Below are 9,570 nucleotides of genomic sequence, written 5' to 3' on the forward strand. Positions count from 1 at the left end.
GCATAATGATGTAGTTTGACTTCTTTTCTATATGAACTTGTGTATCGCACTTGTAGATATCGGTGTTCTCTTCATAGTTCATGGTAAGCACCCAGTACATTTACCACCATATAGCTTTGGACCACTTAATAAGGGACATGCCTTGAAAAGCCTTTTATCAAAACCTAAAAAAAACGCAGTTTTTCGTTTCGTTTGGTTCAAGTCTTCACAATATCAAATCCGTGGTTTAAAATTTACTACCCAAATAATGTTGATATTTTGGTAGCGACTTTAAACGCATTGTAGCTACGGGCTTACTATCCTTCCAGTAATATATTTGATAAATGTTGGACTCTGAGTTGTAAAACTGCTGTAGGCTTCTGTAGATTAACATAACTAAGCGTAGACGACCGTAGTTTTTCTAGTAGCTCTGATCAGTCAATGTCATACCTGCACTACCTATATGTCGAGTGTGTTGCATACCTGTCGGACGTTACCTCATAACAACCGCTTTCTCTTCATAAGCAATCAGTGACTTACTAGATTCCCCTACAAACTGGCTGGCAGCAGTGAAATCTCTAGAAACTGAGTGAGGATATATAAAGAGTTGGATAACCTACGAAAAATTTTTGTTCTACATAGTCATCCTTCTGTCTGTTACATAAGAAACCAAAAGTTGTTATACTGTAGCTAAATTGTAATTGTCAATATTTAATTCAGGTTTTATTCGAAACTTATTGATCTGTGATGTGAATCAGAGGGCTGTTGTAGTAAAACTAAAGAAAACACTACAACTAGAAAAAGCAATTTCCTCAACAAAAACGTAAAATAAAGAAAAGCACAATACAAAAAATATCATACATCGCTTCGACACTTCGTCGAACTTACGTAAAACAAGTTACTGTTATTCGCGAACAACTTTCGTATTTGTCAATAATAATAGGAAACTGTTGCATTTGATTATATTGAAGAATGTACAATTGACTACAAAATAACGACAATAATTATTTTTTGTTTGTTTGCCCATCTAAACTGTACTTGCTTCAAAAATAATTGCTTCAGTTACATAAAATGGCGATCAACTAACGTTCGTTACTTAAAATTACAATTTATATTCTGAAAGGCTAAAAAATACGCAGTGGACTTAACTGAATGATGTACAATTCTGATCATGTGCAAAACAAACAAACAACCAAACAAAGAAAGTCGTTGGTTTCCATTTTATCTCTTACACATTCATTTATGTTTCTGTCCCTACTTATTCTACCAGTACTACTGGAAATTCTACCACTTAGTGGGTAATTTATGTAGTGTAGCAAAACTACAGTATCGCATTCGGGATAACGACGGTTCAAACCCACGTTCGGCCATCCTGATTTAAATTTTTCGTGATTTCCCTAAATCGGTTCAGGGAAATGCCGGGATGGGTCCTTTCCTTCCCCGCCTTTCCCTAATCCGAGCTTCTGCTCCGTCCCAAATAACCTCGTTGTCGACGGAACGTTAAACACTAATGTCAGTTCATTATGGTTACAGGGTGCCTTCTTCCCCTTCTTAACCAAAAAAAGAGGGATCCCATGTCGTGCTGTGGTTGTAACAGTAGGCAAAAGGGTGGAGATATCACTGCCTCTAAGGGGGAGTCGGCTGAAGTTCGGTTGGGATAGTATATGGAGTGTGTGTGGTTGTAGGGGCAACGGGATGTGTTGATAAGGGCGCGGAAGGGAACCAGGATTGATAATCAGTGGCGAAACAAGGGGACTGTTGGAATCCAGTTAGCGGAATGGGTAGGGTATACGGTGGTGATCAGAGTGGGATGGTAGCCTGGGAACGTGATAAGAAGGTAGGACATCTATGTAGGGGATGGAAAACAAATGCAGAAAGCAAGGCAGGGTGTATGGCGCACGACGTTCTCTCGAGTTCATGTTAATGTAGTAACCTAACCGCTTGTCATTCTTTTACGTCAGTATTAGCTTACCGTGGCCCGATAAACCATTTACTATTCCGTTCACATCTCACTGACAGTAGGTGGTCGTGCTTAAGAAGAAATTGTCTATCGATGGTACACTGTGAATCCAATTCTTAAAGTGGAACTTAAATTTGTGAAGTAACTCAAAGTTGGATATAATGAAATCTACATCTACTAAATCTGTATTAACAGACGTAAACCGATTATTAAGGTCATCACAAAGAATGTATCTGCAGTTACATGTATGTAGTCCTATGAATACTCACAAACTACATGATTAAACTACAGATTTACACTGAAGTGGTTCAAGTCATGGGATAGCGGTATGCACATATACAGGTGGCAGCAGAACCGCATATACAATTTACAAAAGGCAGTGCGTTGGTGGAGGTTGCATTTGTACTCCGGTGAGTCATGTGAAAATGTTTTGCGACGTGATTGTGGCCGCACGATGGAAACTAACAGACTTTGGACGCGAAATGGTAGGCTAGATGATGGAACATTCCATTTCGGAAACCGTTAGAGAATTTAATATTCCGAGATCCAAAGTGTCAAGAGTGTGCTGGGAATACCAAGTTTCAGATATTACTTCTCACCATAGACAGCGCAGTGGCCGATGGCCTTCACTTAACGAACGAGAGCAACGGCTTTTGCATAGAGTTGCCAAGGCTAACAGATAGGCAACACTGCGTGAAATAACCGCAGAAATCAGTGTGGGACGTATGACGAAAGTATCCATTACCACAGTGCAGGAAAAATTTGGTGTTAATGGGCTATGGAAGCAAACGACAGACGCGAGTGCCTTTGCTATCAGCCCATCGACAAAGTTCCGGTTTCAGTTGGTAACAGCTGCTGGTAGGGTTCGAGTGTGGCCCAGACCACACGAAGCCATGGACCCTAGTTGTCAACAAGGTACTGTGCAGGCTGGTGGTGGCTCCATAATGGTGTGGGTTGTGTTTACATGGAATGGACTAGATGCTTCTTACGTTCGGCTATTTGGAGACTATCTGCAGCCATTTACGGACTTTATACTCCCAAAAGATGGAACTATGATGGATGACATTTCTCCATATAGTCGGGCCACAATCGTTCTCAATTGGTTTGAAAATCATTCTGGGCAGTTCTAGTGAATGATTTGGCCACCTAGATCACCAGAAAGGAATCCTGTCAAACACTTGCAGGGTATCATCAAAAGGTCAGTTCGTGCACAAAATATCATACCGGAAACTTTTTCGAGATTATGGACTGCTGTAGAGGCAGTATCGCTCAGTGTTTCCGCAGGGGACTTTCGACGACTTGTTGAGTCCATGCCACGCCGACTTGCTGCGCTACGCCTGGCTGAAGAAAGTCCGGGACGATATTAGGAGGTATCCCATGAGCTTTGCCACCTCAGTGTACCTGCAGGGGGAAAAAAACTTTGAGTGGATATCCGATCGACACTGGCATTGAAGATGATGGGGCAGATTAACGTTTTGTTGAGGATATAAGATGAACATCAATAAAAGCAAAACTAGGATAATGGATTGAAGTCGAATTAAATCTGTTGATTCTGAGGGAATTAGATTAGGAAATGAGACACTTAAAGTAGTAAAGGTGTTTTGCTATTTGGGCAGCAAAATAACTGATGATGGTCGAAGTAGAGAGCATATAAAATGGAGACTGGCAATGGCAAGGAAAGCGTTTCTGAAGAAGAGAAATTTGTTAACTTCGAGTATAGAATTAAGTGTCAGGAAGTCGTTTCTGAAAGTATTTGTATGGAGTGTGGCCATGTGAAACGTGGACGATAAATAGTTTGGACAAGAAGAGAACAGAAGCTTTCGAAATGTGGTGCTGCAGAAGAATGCTGAAGACTAGGCGGGGTAGATCACATAACTAATAAGAAGGTATTGAATAGAGTTAGGGGAAGAGAAATTTGTGACACACCTTGACTAGAAGAAGGGATCGCTTGGTAGGACATGTTCTGAGACATCAAGGGATGACCAATTTAGTATTGGAGGGCAGCGTGGAGGGTAAAAATTGTAGAGGGAGACCATGAGATGAATACACTAAGCAGATTTAGAAGGATGTCGGTTGCAGTAGGTACTGGGAGGTGAAGAAACTTGCACAGGATAGAGTAGCATGGAGAGCTGCATCAAACCAGTCTCTGGACTGAAGACCACAACAACAAACAACAGGTGTGTTGTACAGTGGAGTGCTGCGATCTATTGTTCTGTCAGTTGGTTGTTTAAATCTATTGTAGAGATTACTGTCAGATGTTTAATAGGTGATGTTTCCTTGTTAATTGCCCGTCGAGCATTAGTGCAAGATATTTTAGTGTAGAGTGCTGTGCAAAATTTAAAAACGAAAGTAACTTTTGCATAGTGGGTCACTGTCAAGTAATATAGTTGGATGAAACTTAGACCATACATCGATGTGACTGCTACAGTTTAGTAAAGAAGGCGAGAAAGAAATCGACGAACAAAAAAATGACAGTTTTATTCAAAATCAGTAAATACACTGACGTCACCCGTGTTCATGATGGTCCCCTGGACATTACAAACGGCGGGACGTGGTGCTTAATAGCGTGTATGATCACCATGAATGGTCGTCTATGTTCTGCAACTTGCTCCTATACTGGCCACAAGGGTTGTAACTTCTTATTGTAGGTCGTTCTATTCCTCCGTGGTTAACAGGTGCTGGAGGGTCGGTGGCGCATGTGAAAGTACTCCAATATGCTATAATGTGCACCACACGCTCTCGATAGCATTCCAGCTGGGGGAGCAGGCGGGGAAGCCCATTCGCCGAATATCCTCTTATTTCAAGAGCTATTCCTTCTGCGTTGTTCGATGTGGTCGTGCCATAAAAATGTAATCGGGAAGGAATGCATCATAGAAAAGACGCACATGGGGAAGGAGTACAGTGTTACATTAAGGTTTACCGGCGGGTTTACCGTGTTCGGAGCTTTGGAAATCAGTACGCCCATGAACATTATGCCTCCTATAATCCCAAAATTAGTATTACACAGCTTCCCCATCAAAGATATATCTTTTGACTTTCCAGAATGATATTTTCACTCTGCAGCGGAGTGTGCGCTGATATGAAACTTCCTGGCAGATTAAAGCTGTGGGCCGGACCGAGACTGGAACTCGGGACCTTTGCATTTCGCGGGCAAGTGCTCTACCAAGGAGAGCTTCTGTCAAGTTTGGAAGGTGGCAGACGAGGTACTGGCGGGAGTAAAGCTGTGAGGACGGGACGTGAGTCGTGCTTGGGTAGCTGAGATGGTAGAGCACTTGCCCGCGAAAGGCAAAGGTCCCGAGTTCGAGTCTCGGTCCGGCACAAAGTTTTAATCTATATTATGACTTGTTTACGCAATGATTTTTTTTTCATGAAAAATGCTAGTGCCTCAAGACTGTCTTAAAATCGCAGCCTTCTGTCGTAGGAGTCCTAGTGAACGGATGTAATAAAATGTTGTGTCTTACTATGTTAATTTCGACTGGCTGAATTACAATAACATGAAGATTTACTTTATGTATTTGTGTTATTTAATTTACTCCTCGTCCACATATCATAATTTTTATTGTTTTTCAGCAAATTTCATTTAATAACATGATAACGTAGTCCGATCAGATTTATATGATTCTTTGTATTGGAAAGTTAATTCTGACGCACAAAACTGATTAATTGCCTTTCCATGGTCACGCATCATAGTATTAATAATGGTAATAATATTAATGAGCTTATGGCATTGATGGCCGAAGACCCGTCGCGGGGGCGGTTCGGCCGCCGCTCCACGTAATCTTTAACGCCACTACGACGACTTGGGAGTGAATGAGGATGAAATGACGTTGAAAGACACACAGCACCCAGTCATCTCGAGGCAGAGAAAATCCCTGACCCCGCGGGGAATCGATCCCGGGACCCCGTGCGCGGGAAGCAAGAACGCTACCGCAAAATTACGAACCGCGGACGTCAACGTATTAAGTATAGGTCTACAACACAAGCTTCCCGATTTTCGTCATTCACCTCATAATTATGCTCGCCCTTTCTCTCTTCTGACTTCTGTATTCGCTACAAACAATACTATTAATTTGCTAAATGGGATGCGCGATTGTACTCCCCACAACGCAGAATCAAAACGACCATGTTCGCAATGTTCCTGGCTGCATTACGTGATCCAACCTCTCGGGGCACGCGCAGCAGCAGATGGGGCCACGCCTGCTGCGCAAAATTAAAAGCGAACACAACACCCGCTAGATGGCGACAATACCAAACTCACAGCGCCGTTCTTTATGTCAAGATTTTCATGCGATTAATAAGTATTTTAATAATCAAATAACTATGTTTCATATTATCATTTTACAAAAAGAAAAAAAAAGGGGTTGCAATAGAACTGTATGTGCCTCACAGTGACCATACCCTTCCATTTTTTCAGAATGAGCACTTTTCCTCCCATCTGACCATTTCACAGCAGTTGTTTTCCTGTTAGTTTTAGCTTTCTGAGATGAAATGTCGTGTGGCTAGGGCCTCCCGTCGGGTAGACCGTTCGCCTGGTGCAGGTCTTTCGAGTTGACGCCACTTCGGCGACTTGCGCGTCGATGGGGATGAAATGATGATGATTAGACAACACAACACCCAGTCCCTGAGCAGAGAAAATCTTCGACCCAGCCGGGAATCGAACCCGGGTCCTTATGATTGACATTCCGTCACGCTGACCGCTCAGCTACCGGGGGCGGACTTAGCTTTCTGAAAACCTTTGAATTTCTTGACTTCTATTCTGAAGTTGTCTCTCTTGAGTAAAGTTTCTTCAATCTGTATTTTTATAATTCCATTCTTAATTTTATTATTTGTATATATCATTTTAATGGAATGACTGTACGCTTAATTTTAGACGATAACTTGAATTTTAATACGGTAAATGCAATTCCATTTCACGCCACCTGATGGCCACGAATTGTTGACTAGGGTAGGCTGCCACATTAAACAGCACTAGTCTATGGCACAAGCGTGCATGTGAAGTTTCAACACAAAGAGTCACGAGATTTTAAATGTGGCACGTTTTCGTTTTATTCTATAGACGTATTACAATAATGTTTGTAGAAATATTACATCTCATTTGTTCTGTTTACCCGACAGGTCCGATGATGGCACTGACTGAAACGCGTTAAGGTGTATAATTTTAAAACACAAAAGCAGAAATAGCGGTGAAGATAGACAATTATACGACATTGAGTAAAGGCACATAAAAGTATGAGAAATTCTGTTTGCATTGAAATAAACAAGCTAGCTCACACAGCTTTAAAAACTTGGTGGATGCCTTATCTCAGTACTTCTGTTTCCAGGATCGAGTTTGGTTCAAATGGCTCTGAGCACTATGAGACTTAACATCTATGGTCATCAGTCCCCTAGAACTTAGAACTACTTAAACCTAACTAACCTAAGGACAACACATAACACCCAGCCATCATGAGGCAGAGAAAATCCATGACCCCGCCGGGAGGATCGAGTTTGTAATCGTAATAACTGTTGTGAAGTTGGCTCTAAAGACCAACTTGGATGTCAAGTTGAATATGGTAAAGAACATGTTACAATTGTTTCACTATGGTTTAATGAAGAACCTACTGGCAAAGGTCACTACACTGTTCTGTGAGGAAAACCAGTGACATGGAGTAATGCTGTATGTATAAGGCTGTGAAAGGATATTCCACCATAAGAAACAAAAATCTAGCCATAAAAATCCTTGGAACCCACTACTGATCCATCTATCGAAAAAGGAAGTCGAGGATGACATCATTAGAGATGGAGTTCAAGCTGTACGATCTCTATCGATCCAGTAACTAAAGGTCGTTAAGAAATTATTTCTTCATTATTTTACTGAACCACCAAACTTTTTCAGTATCTGAGGATTTGCAGAAATGTACCGCACAACGTTATTTATGGGCAGGCTGATGTGATTAACAAGAAACTAAAATTAAGGAATTGTTGCTCATGCAGTAGCGTACCGACAATCCTTCATCCCACGTACTATCCACGAATGGAACAGCAAATGCAAAAATAGCACTCTTTCACTATGCATCGTCGCCCATACACCAGACGGCGGTTTGCGACTTAGATCTACATCTGTACTCTGTCAACCATCTTGTGGTGCGCGGCGGAGGGTACTTCGTGTGCCACTGTCTTGTCCCTTTCCTGTTCCAGTCGCAAATAGTTCACGAGGAGAACGATTGTGGGTAAGCCTCCGTGTGCGCAGCAATCTCTATAATTTTATATTCATTGCATTTTACCAATGTATACTTAGGAATAAGCAATATACACTCATGGAAAAAATTACATCAAGGAATTGTGTGACATGAACGAAAGTTGGTACAAGTGTTTCTATATGTGAATGATGAAGTCTATTAAGATCTCGCGCTAGTCGCATAAAGGTGGTGCTAGTAGCCCCACTATGAGGATACAAAACAGGTTTGCTTTAAATACACTCTGTAACGGTTGTGAACGTTAGTTATCTTTGGGATCAAACGTGGTGAGTTGTTGTTAGTCATGGACTCCAGATGTAGGTCCAATGTGTATAGCACGCAGATAGGTTCGTTGCAGACCCTTCACTGGCCTCCTAACCAACACCCGGCCATCACTGTCACCGAGGAGGCAGAACCAGCTTTTATCAAAAACCACATCAGGCCTCGATCCTAATCTCCAATGAGGTTTCGCTTGACACCACTGAAGTTGCAAATGGCGCTAGTTTGGGGTCAGTGGAATGCGCGCTACAGGGCGACTGCTTCTGAGCTGTCCTTGAAGTAACCGATTTGTAACAGTTCTTTGTGTCGCTGCGGTGCCAACTGCTGCTCACGTTGCTGCTGCAGATGCAGTGTGATACGCCAGAGCAATATGTCGAACACGTTGCTCGTCCCCTCTCGGAAGTGCCACATGGACTTCCGGAGTCCGGTCATTTTGCGACCGTATATTGTCGTGATGAGCACTTACAGGCGTCATGTACAGTGGCTACATTCCATCATTCCTTCTACAGTATCGCAAAAAAGTCCAGCTTCTCTATACCTTTAACAGGACCTCGTTCAAGCAAAGTGAGGTGCTGGCAATTGCAAGCTTCTTCGCCGCCTTAAATGGTTTGGGTGCGAGCTCATATGACTGCCATTCACCCTGATTGCAAATCTGTGCATCAGTCTGCTGATTCGACCTGTTATATTGCCATTCATGAACAGCATTCCAGGGGGTGTTTTCCAACAGGATAACGCTCGCTCCCATAAAGCTGTTCTCAACAGTCTTAAGCCATTACATGTTATACATTTGCCATTTAGGACAGTGAGGCTAGATTTGGCGTTAATGGGCTATGGCAGCAGACGGCCGACGCAAATGCCTTCGCTAACAGCACAACATCGCCAGCAGTGCCTCTTCTGGGCTCGTGACCATGTCGGTTGGACCCTAGACAACTGTAAATCCGTTGCCTGGTCAAATGAGTCTAGATCTCAGATGGTACGAGCTGGTGGTAGGGTTCGAGTGTGGCTCAGACACTACGAATCATTGATACAAACTGTCAACAAGGCATTACACAAGCTGGTGGTGGCTCTATAATAGTGTGCGCTGTGTTTACATGGGCTGGAATGAGTCCTCTGATCCAACTGAAACCACCATCGAGT

The sequence above is a fragment of the Schistocerca gregaria genome, chromosome 1 (genome assembly GCF_023897955.1).
Source record: "Schistocerca gregaria isolate iqSchGreg1 chromosome 1, iqSchGreg1.2, whole genome shotgun sequence".
NCBI classification, from domain to species: domain Eukaryota; kingdom Metazoa; phylum Arthropoda; class Insecta; order Orthoptera; family Acrididae; genus Schistocerca; species Schistocerca gregaria.